The sequence below is a fragment of the Miniopterus schreibersii genome (genome assembly GCF_964146895.1).
Source record: "Miniopterus schreibersii genome assembly, chromosome: 2".
Classification (NCBI taxonomy): domain Eukaryota; kingdom Metazoa; phylum Chordata; class Mammalia; order Chiroptera; family Miniopteridae; genus Miniopterus; species Miniopterus schreibersii.
In genome coordinates this window covers 167,132,400-167,140,395 of record NC_138102.1, presented here as the reverse complement: position 1 = coordinate 167,140,395, position 7,996 = coordinate 167,132,400, and the positions used below count along the sequence as shown (strand labels likewise).

At 41.1% G+C, this 7,996-nt stretch overlaps 1 pseudogene across 1 annotated transcript; it reads right to left on the bottom strand.

The window, feature by feature from the left end:
• Nucleotides 1–1,227: 1,227 nt before the first annotated feature.
• Nucleotides 1,228–6,547, bottom strand: LOC308552611 (putative deoxyribonuclease TATDN3 pseudogene; annotated as a pseudogene). Its single transcript has 2 exons — nucleotides 6,524–6,547; nucleotides 1,228–1,999 (listed from the first exon to the last, which is right to left on the bottom strand). The product of its transcript is annotated as a putative deoxyribonuclease TATDN3 pseudogene (transcript).
• Nucleotides 6,548–7,996: the final 1,449 nt, after the last annotated feature.

Below are 7,996 nucleotides of genomic sequence, written 5' to 3'. Positions count from 1 at the left end.
AAGTCCTACAGCTCAGAATATGATGAGCATAAATTGCCGTGGAATTTAAATTTTCCTTGTGGAATCTATGTTTGCCAAGACATGAGGGTCTTAAAAAAATTAAATGTATCTGATGTTTAACTTTAATGTTTAATCCTTTATTTATAATCATTTAGTTTGTACTGATAAAAACAAGATGGTGAGAAACATCTTGACTCTGTGTTTTGATGTCATTCCTCAGTTTGGGAAAATTCTTGGCCATTTTCAAAAATTACTATTACTTCATTGTCTTTCAGTTCTCTTTCTGGGACTCAGTTACATATGTTAGACCTTTCACAGAGGCCTTTTGTCTCTGTGTTCTTCAGGATAGGTATTTTCTTCTCACCTTTCAGTTAACTGATTTCCTATTCAACTGTGTTTACTCTGCCATGAAACTCATCTGTTGAGTTCTTAATTTGTCATTTTGTTTTTCAATTCTAAATATCTAATTTTTTACAGTTTCTAGTTCTGTGCTGCAATTCTCTTATCTTCTTACTTATTTTCTTAAACAATTAATCATAGGTATTTAAAGCTGGTTCTCATAGCGCTAACTTCTGGACCCAGATTTTAGTTTTTGTTTTAGTTCAATTCTTGTCTTTTTTGTATGTCCAATTATTTTTCCCCCCCAGTTTATTAACTAAACTTTGGGGCTTAGTATTTAATGGTGATTGTATAAACATTGGCCTCATACATCAAAATCTAAGCTCAATATAAAAACCTTGTACATTTTTCTCTTAAAAAGACATAATTCAAAGCATAAAATTTCAATTTTACAAACCCAGAAAAAAGATGATTTCTGATAGTATAAGAAACAAGCTCCCCTTCCGCTAAACAAATCCTATGGGAAGACAGGTGGTAAAAGATGAAACTTGCGCCTGTTCCGTGTCACCCCCGTAGCACTTATTTCGTACCTGTGGGAGCCACCCTTGCCAGACCCTTGCCAGGAGAAATGGTTTCAGCTCAGGCGGTGGTTCTGTTTAACCAGGCAAGGTAAGAAGTGGCAGTATTTCTCATTCTCCTGCTAGGACTCGGTTAATTGAAAAGCAGTGCAAGCAGAATTAGAACCCAGGGTTTCAGGATCCAAGCCCAGTTTTATTTCTATGACAAATATTTCTCTAAAATTATAGTCTTCTCTATCCCTATTGAATGGTTTCTTCAGCTCCCACTATTAAGCAAATGCTGCCCCCTGCAGTTGGTCTGGTTTCGAAGCTATTTCTGGAGCAGGTGCTGGAGCTTGGGGAGCAGTTTCAATGCATTCTGTGTTGTCATTTCCATAACTTCTCCCACTGAGATTCCTTTCCCCTGGGCAATATATTCTGCTGAAATGGAAATGTTTTGGGGTTCATTCCTTACCTGTTTTTCTGGTCCTAAGGCAGGTGAATCTGTTTCCAAGCAAATTGAGGTTAAAGGCAACTGTTTCACAAGTTTCTGCTTCTGTCCACTCCTTACAATAGAAGGAGGAATTGAGAAGAAATACCCAGCTTTTATTCCTTCCATGGCTGCAGATGGCCGACCGTCAAATGCAGGTAGCAGCACTTTGTCAGCACCTTGCTCATTTAAGAGGCTGATGGCGGGTCTTCCAGCTGAACGTGAGTGAACATTTAAAGGCAAATTTAGTCTTTTTGGCTAATTGGACCTGTCTGATGAGGACTTGTCTCTGCTCTTCCTTCTGTTCATCAGTGCGGGCAAATCTGGGGGAGAAATCTAGTCCCACCTCTCCAAAGGCCAACAATCCATCTTTATAATTCTCGATTATGGGCAAAGCTACATCCAAATCCTTCAATGTGACACTTCTTTGGTCTTCGGGTGAAAGACCTTGAACTGGATGAACACCCAAGCACGGCAGGACAAATCCGTTATACCTTTCTGAAAGCTGCATAATCTTTTCAAATTCTCCTGAATGTTCAGCGACCACCACAAGAGCCATAACATTGGCTTTCTTGGCTTTTTCCCACACATTATGCAGATCCTCGCCTGTCCCCTGCAAACCACCTCAGTCTTGCATCATGCCTCTCTCTCTCCCAATTAATTTTGATTGAATACCAGATAATATGTCTGAAACTTAAGGTGGAGCATGAAAGAGCCTGCTTTTTAAATGTGGGCTGTACGTAGTAACTTCCTTCCAAAGAGGAGAGTACAAAGGAGGAAAAAAGAGTAACTTTATGGTGGAGAAACCTGATAAACCGAACCTCAGCCAGGTGATCATTATTAACAGCACTGAGCATGTGGATAATATGTACCCTACATATGATGTGATGAAAATGGCACTTTATCTCTGGTTTTCCTCCCCAAAACCCATACTCAAACTGATCAGGAGAAAAATATCAAACAAATTTCAATAGAGCGATATTCTATTGACCCCCCTCAACATTTAGCAGTTACTGGTCCTGTCTTTATTTAAATTTTGATATTTTGTCTCTCATGGATTTTTTGCATTAATTTTGATTTTTAAAAATAACACTTTAAAACATTTATCGAGTACTGGGTTTTTTAAGTTTTTAATTTGCATTTGTCTTGCTTGCCCCATCTTAGTCCCTGTCCTTCCTCTACCCACTACATTCCAGTAACACCCTCCCACACCCCACATAACTACCCCAAGAGTCTCCAGACAACGCCAAATGTCTCCTGGGGGAAAACTGCTCCTGGTTGAGAGCCACAGCTCTAATGGTATTAATTATTACTTTCCTGGCTAATGATGCACCCGGTCTCTGTCAGGAATTCTGATTCCCTCAACAATCTCCTCTACTCCTTTTTATCTAGATCAATTAGGCTTTTAACATTTATGATCTGCTTCTCTATTTGGTACCACAATTAGAAAAGGTGGATACATTTTTTTCAGCTGGTGAAAGGTGGCAGCTTCAGAGCAGAAAAACCCTTCTCATCTCTAAAAAAAGAGGATTCTTTTAAGGGCCTAATCATCACAGGAACAGCTGAGATGAGATCTGGTGGTATCAACACACACCCTACGTCCTGACTTTCATACACATATTTTAGAGGTTGACCCAGAGAATGAGTCTGTATTGCATAATTTTTTAATAGATCTGGTTTAGTTTCACCAGTTCCTACTATGTGAGTCAAATAATTAGTTTTTCTAAAACTTAATTTCCACATCTGTATAATGGGATTGACAATATTTAATGCATTTAAAGTTGTGAAAAGATCATATACTTTAAAAAAAAGAGAGAGGATTCCAAGATGGTGACGGACTGAGTGGAAGCTACACTGACACTCTCCTGGGATGAAACTGGAATTACAACTAAAATATTGAAAAATCATCCTGAACAATCAACTGAAGACTGGCTGGAGAGCACCCTCATAATCAAGGACCTAAAGTGGAGACCAGAAAAAGACTGGTAGGAAGTACAGAGGCACAAGAGGGCTGGCTGGGCTCCCACAGGCAGCAGCTGAAGGCCCAGAGGGATATCTCAGCTGCGGGGGTTCCCACTGAGAATTCTGGGGCCTAAACTCCAAGCTGGGCTTCCCAGCCCAGAGTCCCAGACTGAGAAAGTTGCCCACATAACATCTGGCTGTGAAAAGCAGCAGGATTTCTGTCTGCCATGGAGAGACGGCTGGAAAAGCAGGCCAATGCACAAAGTTTCTTCTACAGCCACTTACCTTGGGCTTCGGCAGAGGGCGGGCAGAGTGGACTGGAGCTGTGTGAGGAGAATCCAGGGGTGCTAGCTGGAGGATAGAGCTCAGCCACCTGGAATCCTGTGCTGAGTCATTCCCCCATACTGCAGAGGACATCTTTCTCAGGCAGACATTTACCATCCAAGCAGCTTTTGCCTTGGGGGGAAGCAATTGCAAACCTCTCACCCCAACCTGTGGAGTTTCTACAGCCTGAGGCTCATTAAGAGACCGAATAACAGCCTCTGGCTGCTTTGAGTCTTTGCCTGATTTGCTTCTGAACACAGGGCTTGGAAAAGCAGACCTTGGTGTGCATCTTGGTCCTGTCCAAACACACCCAACCTCAGCAGAGGGAATCACAAGCTGTGGAGTGTGGAAAGCTTCCAACAGGGCACTCAAGGCCAGTCACAAACAGCATCTGACATTGGCCTGCACCAGAGACCATCCAAAAGACTTGGAGTCCTAGCAGACCTACCTAATACATAGAAACAAACCCAGACAGGCAGTCAAAATGGGGAGGCAAAAAAAAGTCACAAATGAAAGAACAAGAGAATTCTCCAGAATAAGAGATAAATGAAATGGAGATAAGCAATCTATCAGATATAGAGTTCAGAATACTGATCATAAGGATGCTCAATAGCATGAGAAAAGATATGGAAACTATAAAGGAAATTAAGAATGACATAGTAGAAATAAAAAATACATTGGAAGGAATAAACAGCAGATTAGGATCAGATCAGCAAATTAGAAGACGGTAGAAAAAAATCACTCAGAGAACCAAAAAGGAAAAAAAAAAAAAAATTAAAAAACAGGAGAACATGTCCTGGCTAGTTTTGCTCAGTGGTTAGAGCATTGGCCCGTGGACTGAAGGGTCCTGGGTTTGATCTCAGCCAAGGGCATGTACCTTGGTTGCAGGCTCTGCCCCAGTCGGGGTGTGAGTGGGAGGCAACCAGTCCATGTGTCTCTCTCACATTGATGTTTCTCTCTCCCTCCCTCCCTTCCACTATCTCTGAAAAAGCAATGGAAAAATATCCTCAAGTGAGGATTAAAAATAACACACAAAAAAAACCCCACCCCCCCAAAAAAAACACACACAGAAAACAACAACAGGAGGACAGTTTAAGGGAGCTGTGGGATATCATGAACTGTAACAATATTCTCATCATAGGAGAATATGACAGCAAGTAAGCAGGGGTTAGAGAACCTGTTTGAAGAAATAAAGGCAGAAAACTTCCCTAACCTGGTCAAGGAAAAAGTCACATAAGTTCAGGAGGCAGAGAGAGTCCCAAGCAAGAAGAACCCAGAGGCCCACACCAAGACACATCATAATCAAAATGGCAAAAATTTAAGACAAAGAGAGAATCTTAAAGGCAGCAAGAGAAAAGCAATCTGTTACCTACAAAGCAGGTCCCATAAGGCTGTCAGCTGATTTCTCACCAGAAACTACTGGCCAGAAGGGAACGGCATGAAGTATTCAAGGTAATGGAAAACATGGATCTGAAACCAAGACTATATCCAGCAAGGCTATAAACCAAGACTATATTCAAAATAGATGGTGAAATAAAGAGCTTTCCAGACAAAAAAGACTGAAGGAATTTATCACCACGAAACCAGCATTGCAAGAAATGTTAAAGGGGCCACTGTAATAAGAAGTTGAGCCCGGCCAGGCGTGGCTCAGCGGTTGAGCATTGACCTAGGATCCGGGCAATCGGGGTTTGATTCCCGGTCAGGGCACATGCCCAGGTTGTGGGCTCAATCAATGACTCTCATCATTGATGTTTCTATCTCTCTCTCTCCCTCTCCTTTCCTCTCTCTGAAATCAATAAAGATATATTTTTTAAAAAAGAAAAAAAAGAAGTTGAATTAGAGAGAAAGAGAAACATAGGCATAAAGAAATAAAATGGCAATAGATAAGAACCTATCAACAACAACCTTAAATATAAATGGATTAAATGCTCCAATCAAACGACAGAGGGTAGCTAAATGGATAAGAAAACATGACTCAGATATATGCTGTCTATAAGAAACTCACCGCAGAACAAAAGACTCGTTCAGGCTGGAAAAACTTTAAGGTAGAGATCGAAAGCGATACAGTCATAGTAGGGGACTTTTAACACCCCACTGATTTTACTGGATAGGTCTTCCAGACAAAAAATTAACAAGGAAACAGTGACTCTAAATGACACACTAAGTCAGATGGATTTAATTAACATTTACAGAACTTTTCACCCCAAAGCTGCAGAATATGCATTCTCCTGAAGTGCACATGGGACAGTCTCAAAGATAAACCACATGTTAGGACACAAAACAAGTCTCTACAAGTTCAAGAAGATTGAAATCATATCAAGAATCTTCTTGGACATTTATGCCATGGAATACTATGCAGCTGTAAAAAAGAAGGCTCCCTTTAAGACAGCATGGTGGGGCCTGGAGAGCATTACGTTAAGTGAAATAAATCAGTCAGAGAAAGACAAGTATCACATGATCTTACTCATATGTGGAATCTAATGAACAAAATAAACTGATGAACAGAATAGATCCAGAGACATAGAAGCATGGAACAGACTGACAAATCTCAGAGGGAAGGCAGGGGTGGGTGGGTGCAGAGAGATTAACCTAAGAATTTATATGCACATATGCATAACCCATGGACGCAGACAATAGTGTGATGAAGGCCTGGAGGGAGAGTGCAGGGTGGAAGGGATCAATGGGGGGGAAAGGGGGACATTTGTAATACTTTTAACAAATAAAGATAAAACAGTAAAAGAAAAAAGAAAAAAGTTTTCCAGAAATCACCACTAGAAAGTGTTCAATATCAAATGACTCTTTAACTTAAAAAAAAAAGGCTATGGATATTGTGTTTCCAGATAGTCAGTACCAGAGAACTATGACTACCACCCATGGCCATCACTTTGTGCTTAACTTTTTTTTAAATCCTCACTGGAGGATATGTTTTTATCGCTTTTTTAAAGAGACAGAGAGGAAGGGAGAGAAAGAGAGAGAAACGTTGATGTGAGAAAGAAGCGTTGATCTGTTGCCTCCTGTATGCTCCCCGACCGAGGATCCGATCCACAACCTAGGTATGTGCTCTGACCGGGAATTGAACCCACAACCTTTTGGTATACAGGCAACACTCCAGCCAACCAAGCTACCTGCCTCGCTGTACTCAGCTTCTATCAGTGTGTGTGTGTGTGTGTGTGTGTTGGGTGAGAGTGTTCCTATAATCGGATCACACACCATTAACTGTTAATAATGAAGTGACAAAATGTTACATAAAAAAGAGAAATAACAACAAAACAATAACAAACCCGAACATTTCCTTTAGATACACATACAGGGTGTGGGCAGAAGTGGGCTTCCAGTTGTAATACAAATAAAGAACACAATAATTAATAAATAATACTACAAGAATAAACTCTGCATCTCACACACTACAACTGTAAACCTCCTTCTGCCAGCCTGTATTTGAATCCTTACCCAGCTCTAACGCAGGTGTTTTGAGCAGAAGATGATTTTCCTTCTCGTAAAGCAAATATCTCCATTCTCTTCTGCACAGTGTAGCCCTCATTCCGTGTTTTGCAGCACTGGTGGAGACAGTGAAACAGACATGGGAACATTTCTCCTGAATTAAAAATTATATTTTCACGTGGCCATTTGAGCCTCTCTGTAGACTCAGTATTTCTCCTGGGTAGGAGTGAAAGATGGTTTCTAGTCATGGATGCCACAGGCACAAAGAAAGCTTCACTTTTAAGTTTCTCTGGGTTTGGATCCTGAAACCTAAATGGAATTCCTGTTTCTCCGCAGCATGCGCAAGTTACCTTAGCTTTGGTTTTCCTGGGAGCTCCACCTACCAGTACTTAAATTTTTTACCAGGTTAAACTCATTAGAGAAACTGCGCCAATTTCTACCATGAAGGACCCCTTGTAATCATCTTTTAAAACAATTGTAGAAGACTCCCTTAAGATTCACTGAGGTGCTCTTCCTCTGGGGGCACAGCCTCACTTTTCCCGGTCCCCTCCTCCTTTCTGCAGGAGTTTTACCTTTACCCTTCTCTCTCCTAAGCTCCAAGGGCCCTTCTTTTGCCTCTGTAACTTGTTTCCTGAACCCATTTCTTCTACTGCTCACTTTTCCTACCTCTGTGACTTCCTAAATTAACTTCCTCTTATTTAAAAAAATAATAAAAAAATTCCTTCTAGTAAAGCCTCCGTGTCCCAATGGCTCCATCTGCTGTCAGGAAGAGGAACAGCACCCCACCCTTCACACTTTAGTAAGACAGAGCAGTCAGGGGAACGACTGGCCTGAGGACGCTGTTTAATTAGAATCCTCCTGGTCTGAGGACTGAATGTGTAGC